The sequence below is a fragment of the Gopherus evgoodei genome, chromosome 2, assembly GCF_007399415.2.
Source record: "Gopherus evgoodei ecotype Sinaloan lineage chromosome 2, rGopEvg1_v1.p, whole genome shotgun sequence".
Taxonomy (NCBI): domain Eukaryota; kingdom Metazoa; phylum Chordata; order Testudines; family Testudinidae; genus Gopherus; species Gopherus evgoodei.
In genome coordinates, this window is record NC_044323.1 from 282,475,751 (window position 1) to 282,484,738 (window position 8,988).

Sequence of the window (8,988 nt, forward strand, 5' to 3'; positions counted from 1 at the left end):
CATCCCAGTCCTTGAATAATTAGTGACTCTAAAATATGGTCTATAGAGAATGATAAATTCTACCACCAGAAAACTTCTCTGTAAGGAGATCTTAGCTATAACAGGAGGGGGGATATATTCTTGTCTACCCTAGTCAGGGTTTGCTGGTAAACCTCTACCCCGATATAACGCTGTCCTTGGGAGCCAAAAAATCTTACTGTGTTATAGGTGAAACCATGTTATATCAAACTTGCTTTGATCTGCCAGAGTGCACAGTCCCCTCCTCCCCCCCGGAGCACTGTTTTACTGCACTATATTGGAATTTGTTATATCGGGTCGCGTTATATCGGGGTAGAGGTGTATAGTTATACCAGCAAGCCTCCTAGTGAAGAACTCCTTTTACCAGTATAAAATGTGTTATTCAGGAATAGCTATTCTGGAATAGCTCCATGTCTAGACAAGATACTAGATAACCCATTAGAAGGGAGCAGTTGCAGAAAAACTATCCTGGTTCTTGAATGTACCTGCTGTGAAATATAGAACCAGGAATTTCTCTCCCCTAAATGAATGGCAGCTTTTCTTTCCCTTCTCCTCTTCTTCAGAGGAAAGGAGGAGAGATTGCTGATAACCCCCTTTGAATGCAGCATTTACAAAATAAAAGTTGATAACTGCTACTTTCCAAGGGGATTAGCACCACATGGAGTAAAACTGCTCTGTGAAAATTGTGGGAATCTGCTAAAATGCACTGAAGAAATCTGGAATTTTAATTATGAATAAGAGTATTGACAGAGGGGTTTAATGCGGTTTAAGTAATCCACTTTAAATTCACATCTTTAGTTAATTTGGATTAATTTGCTTGAATGTCTCTATGTAGGCAAGCCCTTACTGCACTTTTTTAGGGGTGGTCTACATACAAACTGGCACCAAAATAATAAAAGGTGTGATTTAAAACTGATTTGGTTATTTTGGTGCAAGTCTTTGTGTGGACACTCTTATTGCAGAGTAAATTGGCTAAAACCCATTTGTTTGAAGTGAGTTACAGACTTTAAGGGCTTTAAACTGATGCAAACTTCTGTGCAGACAGTGATATGAATATGAATCTGGTTTATATTCATTTAGCTTCACTTGATTAACAACAGATCTAACTTAATCGAACTAGAACCTTCTTAAACCAGAATAAGGTTGCGCTAGTTTAATTAAAGGTGTGAATTTAAACCAGGGCAACTCCCTGTATGGACTTTTTTGTTTCAATTTATCTTAAATCAGTTAGAGCTTGTCTGCACAGGAAAATGATACTAGTATAAACTCTGGAATAAGAGTGGTTTTTTGGTTTATCTTAAACCCCTTCCAATATGACATACACTAAACTGAAAAAAAAGACACTCATACCAGAATAAGACTGTACACACAAGGAGTTATACTAGTATATAACCGTATACACCAATATAATTGTGACAATTTAAATTATTCTTATTCCAGAATAAGAGTATTCCTGGGCGTGGGAGTTGTACTTGTTTAACTATAATGGTTTATTGATACCGGTATTATAATCATACCAGTATAGCTTGTAAAACTTTCCCATGTAGACAAGCCCTCTGGAACAGGTTTGAAGCTAAACCACAATAAGCTGATCTTAATATGAAATAAAAGCATCCACACAGACCTCTGCACTGGTTTAACTAAACTGGTGCTAGTTTGTATGTTGAAAAGGCTGAAGAGTATCTATACAGGGTTTTGCATCACTGACTTAACTGGCAGCAGATCTGTGCATAGATGGCCTAGCCAAATTGACTTTAACCACTATTATTCTAAAATAAGAATTAGAAGTATAAATAAAAATGAGAAGACCAGGCTGCTCCCAGGCATAAGTTACAGAAGGACTGTTCTGACTTACACAGAGATGGCCATTCCTCTGTTTGGCAGCTGTTTTTTGTTTCAGTTATGTTCCCTTGCCCTAGGAACACATTCTGTTCTGGGGGATGGGGAGTGCAAAGTGGGAGGGGTGTAAGAGTTACTCCAACAGCTCCTTGGCAGGGATATCCCTGGGGCTTGGATCCACTGGCTTTGTAGCCACTTTGTGCAGTCAGAGCAGGGCTGAGGACCTATCCTCTTGTCTCTTATCTGTCAGTAAACAGCCTTGAACTCTCCTGGTGTTATAAATAGTATAACAATGCTGCTTCACTACTGATCTGGATGCTTTGCAGATTTGCTGATCAAATAGCAGACTTCAGAAGTTTTAGTACTTTATTGTTCAACCTGCCTACAGCATTTTGCGCCAGACTCCTTACATCTTCCCATTCCTTCATACAGTGTGTAAGCACCCTGTGTAGGTCACTATTACCAGAGGTCTTGAGAAACTGGATACTTCCAAGACCTATAATAATATCTACACTTAGATGGGGCAATCAGCCTATCAGCCCTCATGCTTCAAGTCACCTGATTACCATAGGGGGCAGGCAGGAATTCTTCAGCCCATGTACAGCACTGCACAGTTTATCAGAGGTCTTTTGGTTTGATTTGGGGTTTTAATTTTGTTTGTTGGTTTGTCTTGCCTTCCTCTGAAATGTTTTGGATTGGCCAATTCAGGAGGAAGAATACTGGGCTTGATGGAACATGGTTATCTGTATGGTGAATCTTATGTTCTTATACAGCCATACCAACCAGCTCTTCACTTTATTGTTCTGGATACTCATAACTGGGCAGAAGGGAAAAGGAAGTATCTAATTTCATGTCTGTCAAGCTTCTCATTTCCCAGAAAGATTCTACTTAGATGGACAGAAAACCCAGATGCAAACCCACCAGTTGGCATCTCATGCTTGAAGTAATGGGTAGGTATCTTCCCTGTTTATCTTATTAATCACAGATCATGATGCATCTTAACACAGAAGCAAGCCAAGATCTAAGTCTTGAGATGAAAGTAATGAGAAGGCCAGCTACTGCTGGGAACATTGATTACATAGATATGAGGGTGAGGTATCATATGTGACATGCCAGGGGCAGGGCCGCCCAGAGGATTCTGGGGGCCTGGGGCCATTGGCTGCAGGCGGCTCCGGCAAGCGGCAGGGGGCCCCTCGCGCGGCGAAAAGTCTAGAGCCGACCCTGTTCGGCGGCGGGGGCCCTTCCGTTCCGGGACCTGCCGCTGAAGTGCCCCGAAGACCCGTGGCGGGGGCCCCCCACTGCCAAATTACCGCCGAAGTGGGACCCGCCGCCGAAGTGCAGCCCGCTCTTCGGCGGTAATTCGGTAGTGGGAGGCCCCTGCCGCGGGTCTTCAGGGCACTTCGGCGGTGGGTCCATGAATGGAAGGGCCCCCCGCCACCGCATTACCGCCGAAGACCGAGTTGCACTTCGGCGGCAGGTCCCGCTTTGGCGGTAATGCGATGGCGGGGGGTCCTTCCCCCCAGAGCGGAAGGTCCCCCCCACTGGCAAAGACCGGGAGCGGAAGAAGCTCCGGGGCTCGGCCCCGCAAGAATTTTCCGGCCCCCCTGGAGCAAGTGAAGGACCCCGCTCCAGGGGCCCCGAAAAACTCTTGTAGGGGCCCCTGGGGAGCCCAGTGGGCAAATTGCCCCTCTTGCCCCCCCGGGCGGCCCTGGCCAGGGGCAAGGCACATTCTTCCTAAAGAAGACAAAATTTAATTGTAGAGCCAAACGGACCTTTCAGTTACCTGAACAATTCAGTATGTGCTTCCCTCTCAAAACATTTTCTGGTTGCTGTGTCCTTCTGAATCTGGACACAACTTCCAAACATGCATGGATTTTAGCTACTCTACTCCCACTCTTGCTAAGCCCCGTGCAGCTCTTTGAATAACCAACTCTCACTTTCCTACGGCTGTTCTTTCCTCGTGTAATGGCAATAGCTACAACTATAAACAGTGATGCTAATTGAGACACTTTCAATGTAACTGAACAGGCACATACAATTCACAGAATGAAATGGCTTAACACATCCATGCACTAGTTAACTCCTGTCTCAGTTCTTGTATCCTCCCTGATTCCCACAATTATCTCTTCCAGACCTCCCTGCATGCAGCTTCCACAGTTACATTCCTCACCCATTATTCAGACCACTGCGCCATTGTTCAGTGAGATTTTGTGCTGAGCATGTGAGATTCGGACCACAGTGAGATTCTAGGAGAAGACAGTCACTCCAGTGGTTAGGGTGCTGGAACAGAACTTAGGGAAACCTGGTTCAGTTCTCTGCTCTGCTATGGGCTTCCTATGTGATCACAGGCAAGTAGTTTAGCCTCTCTGTGCCACAGTTCTCTTTTGGTAAAATGAGGAGAATAGCACTTTGCTACCTCACAGGGGAGTTGTGAGGATAAATACATCAGAATATTGTGAGACACTCAGATACTATGGTGATAGGGGCCATGTACGTCCCTGAGATAGATAAACAGCCTCTATGCTCTCAAACTTCACTGCACTGTGACCCTTTCTGACAACAAAAATTACTATGTGAACCCTCCCTCCTTTGGCGTGGGGCTGAAGCCATAGCCCGAGCCCTGTGGCCCTGGGCAGTGGGACTAAAGCTGAAACTCGAGTGGGGCAGCAAGGCATCGGGGCTTAAACCAAAGCCCATGCTGCACCACCCTTTGGCTTCAGCCCTGGGTTTAATGCTGGCCCTGGCGACCTCATTATAACAGAGTCAAGACCCACCGTTTGAGAACCACTGTGCTAAGACATTCAGCACAGAAGCCACAGACCAAGGAGAGAAGGAACTAAGATGGCTTCAAGCCACCGTTGTGCCTACCCAAAACGGGGCTTCTCCAAGGGCTGGATGCAATGCTTAAAGTGATTGGAAAGAAGTGTGGAAGGGGCTGTCTGCCTGTCCCCTGCCTAGCAATTAATTCTGCCCCCCCCCCACCCTGCCTCATCTCTGATCCTTCTGGGGTTCTTCACCCGCTTGACCCGGAGTTCCCTTCTCTCTTTCCCAGCCTGCATGTTGCTAAGAGGGAGAAGAGGAGCTTCCGGATTGATCCAGAAAGGTAAGGGGGATGAAGGAGCAGAGCCATGCTAAGCTGGGAGCTCATTCTGTTTCCTTCTCCCTTGCTGTCAGAATGGTGTCAGCTCCCATGGGGAGGGGAACAGAGCTCTGCCTGCTTCCTGCATGAACTCAGATCCACTACTCTTCCCCAGGAGGCATGCCAGAGGGGAAAGCAGCCAGCGAGAGAGGATTTCCCCCTGGGGGTTACTCAAAATGATCACCCCTCAGTTCACTCTTTTGTTCTATTTCCTGGGTCAGGGACCCACCGCCACCTGGTGCCCTTTAAGAACTGGCTGTGACACGGTTCCCCCAGCATAACCCCTAGACAGGCTGTGTAACTTACAGCAGTGTCACTAGGTTGTGATAGACATTGGACAGCACTGCCCAGAATCTCCACAGTACTGAGGCCCTGCCCTGACACTCCGATCCCTCATGCCCCATACCCCAGGGCTCTGCAAGGGGTCCTCAAGCAGCACTCTTATGGCTGTCTTCACAGTCCCTGTGATGAGAGAATCTTCCCCCAGACAAAGGGCTATTTGCAACTCGCAATCTTTTATATAAATTGGGGATATACCTATCTCCTAGAACTGGAAGGGTCCCTGAAAGGTCATTGAGTCCAGCCCCATTCCTTCACTAGCAGGACCAAGTACTGATTTTTGCCATCAAAGATTGAACTCACAATGCTGGGTTTAGCAGGCCAATGTTCAAACCACTGAGCTATCCCTCCCCACAAAAGGGGCCAGAGTGTGTGGTGGGGGTGAGGATCTTCCCCCATGTTGCTCCCATCTTCACTGGCTCATAGATCAGTGTTTTTCCAGCTTCTGGCAATCACAGACCATGCTTAGTCCATTTTGTGTGTTGTTCTAGTTTAACAGGTATCGCAGTTAAGAACCCTTCATGCCACGTTCACCTAAGTGGAGAATTCAGATAAGCTTGGACTGCATCTCCATAAACTCTGAAGTTCCAGGTGATCAGTCATTCCAAATGCTCCCAAGTTCATGTGGCAATTAATTTCTGAAAAGCGATCATGCCTGAAACTGATTGTGCCCCAAGAAAAATGGCCTGCATGAGAAACACATTTAATTATAAACTGCCATTACAGAAATGGAGGCTGACAACCTGGCTGCTCTACAGTGACATTGCACGCATTAGTGCAGCATTTAAATCCAAGGAATAGAGCTAAGAGCTAGGTTCCTAAAATCCATAGATAGGAACCTAAATAAGTTGCCTGATTTTCAAAAGTGTTGAGCATCCAACAGCTCCCATTGGCTTCACTAAGAGATGCTGGGCACTCAGCTCTTTTGAAAAGAGGCAATTTATTAGAGGTAAACTTTTCAAAAGCACCTGACTATAGATTTAGGAGCCTAACTTTAGGCAACTGTGTAATCCCCTGGTGAGTGCATGTTACAGGTCCTCCTCCGTGCCAAATCTGTAAAGTTTATGAGTGTGTTACAGCCCCAGTAGTAAGGTTTGGCTCTTTTGCTCAAGCTATAGCAGCTTATGCCTTTAGTTGTGGAGATCCCTGGTGTGCCAGCCAAGGTATTGGCCATGAAAATCTTGGCCTGTAGCAACAAAATTATAAATTTTAATAGAATAAACATGTTGGATCTGTGGTGATCCCCTCTGGTGTTTATCCGGACCGGTGATCTGCTAGGTCACTCCAATCCTTGACTCTGGAAGCCAGCCTTAACCTGCTCTGCTGTGATAGCCCCCACTCCTGGGCTGCTCACGCACAGCCTCTGGCATGTAAGCTGCTCCTTGGATTGTGCAATCAAATGACACTAGCCAATATCTCCGGTCCCAGACACAACCCTCGGAACCTCCAACTTGCTGTGTCCAATTATGCCCGGTGGACGCTGCAGGCTCACATGAGTTTGTCAATTTAACAAAGAAACTGATAAGTACCGGGCTTGTTATCCCAAGGGGAGTCTGACATGCTTCAAATCAAATGCACTGCTTCAGGTAGAATAAACAAACAGATTTATTAACTATAAAGATAGGCAAAATGTCAGTTACCAAAATAAAACAAAGTATAAGAACGCAGTCTAAACTCTCAACTCTATTAGATTGGGCAACATCTAGATTAAGCAGTGTTTCTCACCCCACTGAATATTGCAGTTCTTAATATACAGGTTTGGTCCAGGTTTAAGGAACAATCTCCTCTGTTGGAGTCTTGTCTTCTCAGTGTCTTAGTTGCTTGCAGCATAGGTGGGGGCAGGAGAAGGGTCCAGTATGTGTCCTCTCTGTCTGTTTTATACCCTCAGTCCATGTGCTTGGGGAGCACAAGTCCAGGCATGTCTGCGTGGCATTGCTGAGTCTCTTCAAGCAAGGCTGAGCAATTCCCCTAATGTGGCTTCATGCAGGTGAGTCATTGCACTGTGGCTCCCTTGCTGGTTAATGGCTGTTGATGGGTTGTTTTACACCCCGCCCATGCATTGGTTACTTTCCTTGCTGTGGCCTCTGGGGAGCTAATATCTGGCTGATTCCCCAATTTACGGCATGTTTTAGTGACAACCAAACAACACAATTCTCATAACTTCATATGCATTAATGGTGCATATATATGGATAGAAAAAAGGCCTTTCAGCAGATCATAACCTAGCTAGCTAACAGTCACTACTTGTACCCTATGCGCCCCACAAATGTTCACGTCAATCTAACATGTTTGAAAACTACAAACTGTCTTCACTAGAATTTTACCATGTCAATGTAATAAGAAAACACTTTTTTTTTTCATAATGTGGATGCACCAGGCTCCGCTCCTGCTACTGCTGGTGTGCTGAGACCATAGCCTATTATGCTGACCAATATTGTCTCGTTGCTTCCTTGTACTCTCCCATCTAACCGTATCCATCTCTTGTCTTATAACTAGATTGTAAGCTCTTTGGGGCAGGGACTATCTTTTTGTTTGTGTTTGTTCAGCACCTAGCACAATGGAATCCTGGGCCATGAGGAGAGGTCCTCAACATTACAAGAATACAAACAATGAAGATTACTATATAGGAGTAATTTGACAGCCACATTTATTCATGCGTGATGGGGGTTCCCCATGCACTCTGTCCTGCTCATCTCCTTGTACTTTGTGTTTACATGTGCAGCTTCATATCTGCTCAAGGCAGGCTTCACTCATTCGGTAACCCCAGGTGCATTGAGCAAAGCTGCACTCAGCAGCTGTAATTCACAGGATAGCACTTTATATGTTGCAAGGTGCTGACCGTGCAAATCCCACAGGAAATTGCTCTACCACAAATGACATGATCTCATTGCTTGAGCATTCGCTATCTGATGTATTTCAGAGCACAGTGGGAGTTTAAAAACCAAAGAGGAAATGTGACTTACATCATATGTCTGTCATGCCTTTGCAGAATCAATTTATGGCAACATCAGAGAGATTTTGTTCGTGAAGGGGAGACTGGGAACATGCTCCCCTGATAATATTTCTGGATCAATGAACAATTAGTGCTAAGTGGATGTAAATGAAAGAACAAACAAGTATTTCTTTTGTCCTGGAATCTTAAATGAAGCCCAGCATCTACAAAGGCCCTGCATTGATTTTAGGAGAAAGTCTATATCTCTGCTCCCAGCCCGTACTCTCCTAACATCTAGAAACAATACTGTAATGAAAGCTTGTTTCTGCTCTCTAGCTCCACTTCCTGGAACCGGTTGACAACATTAATCCCAAAACTATAAAAAACAAACTTTTTGTTTGGTTGTTTTCTTGTATCTGGCTTGTTATTAGACCCACGTGTGTGTGGAGGGGGTAACACTCACCCTTCCCGCAGATAAGTTATGTGCTAAATAACTGCATTCAATAATACAACATGCTGAAATAAGAAGAAACAACAAAATATTAGCACATAGACCAATCAGTTACATTAGCAGCTGTACTGTATGAAGCCTACACACACACACAATATCTTGCTCATCTTTTTAAATGTGCTATACATGCAGAAAACAAGAAATAGACCTAGGGTAGAAAGCACCAGAAGTATCTTTTATGTGATGAATTAAAAGGAAACCTTGAAGCAA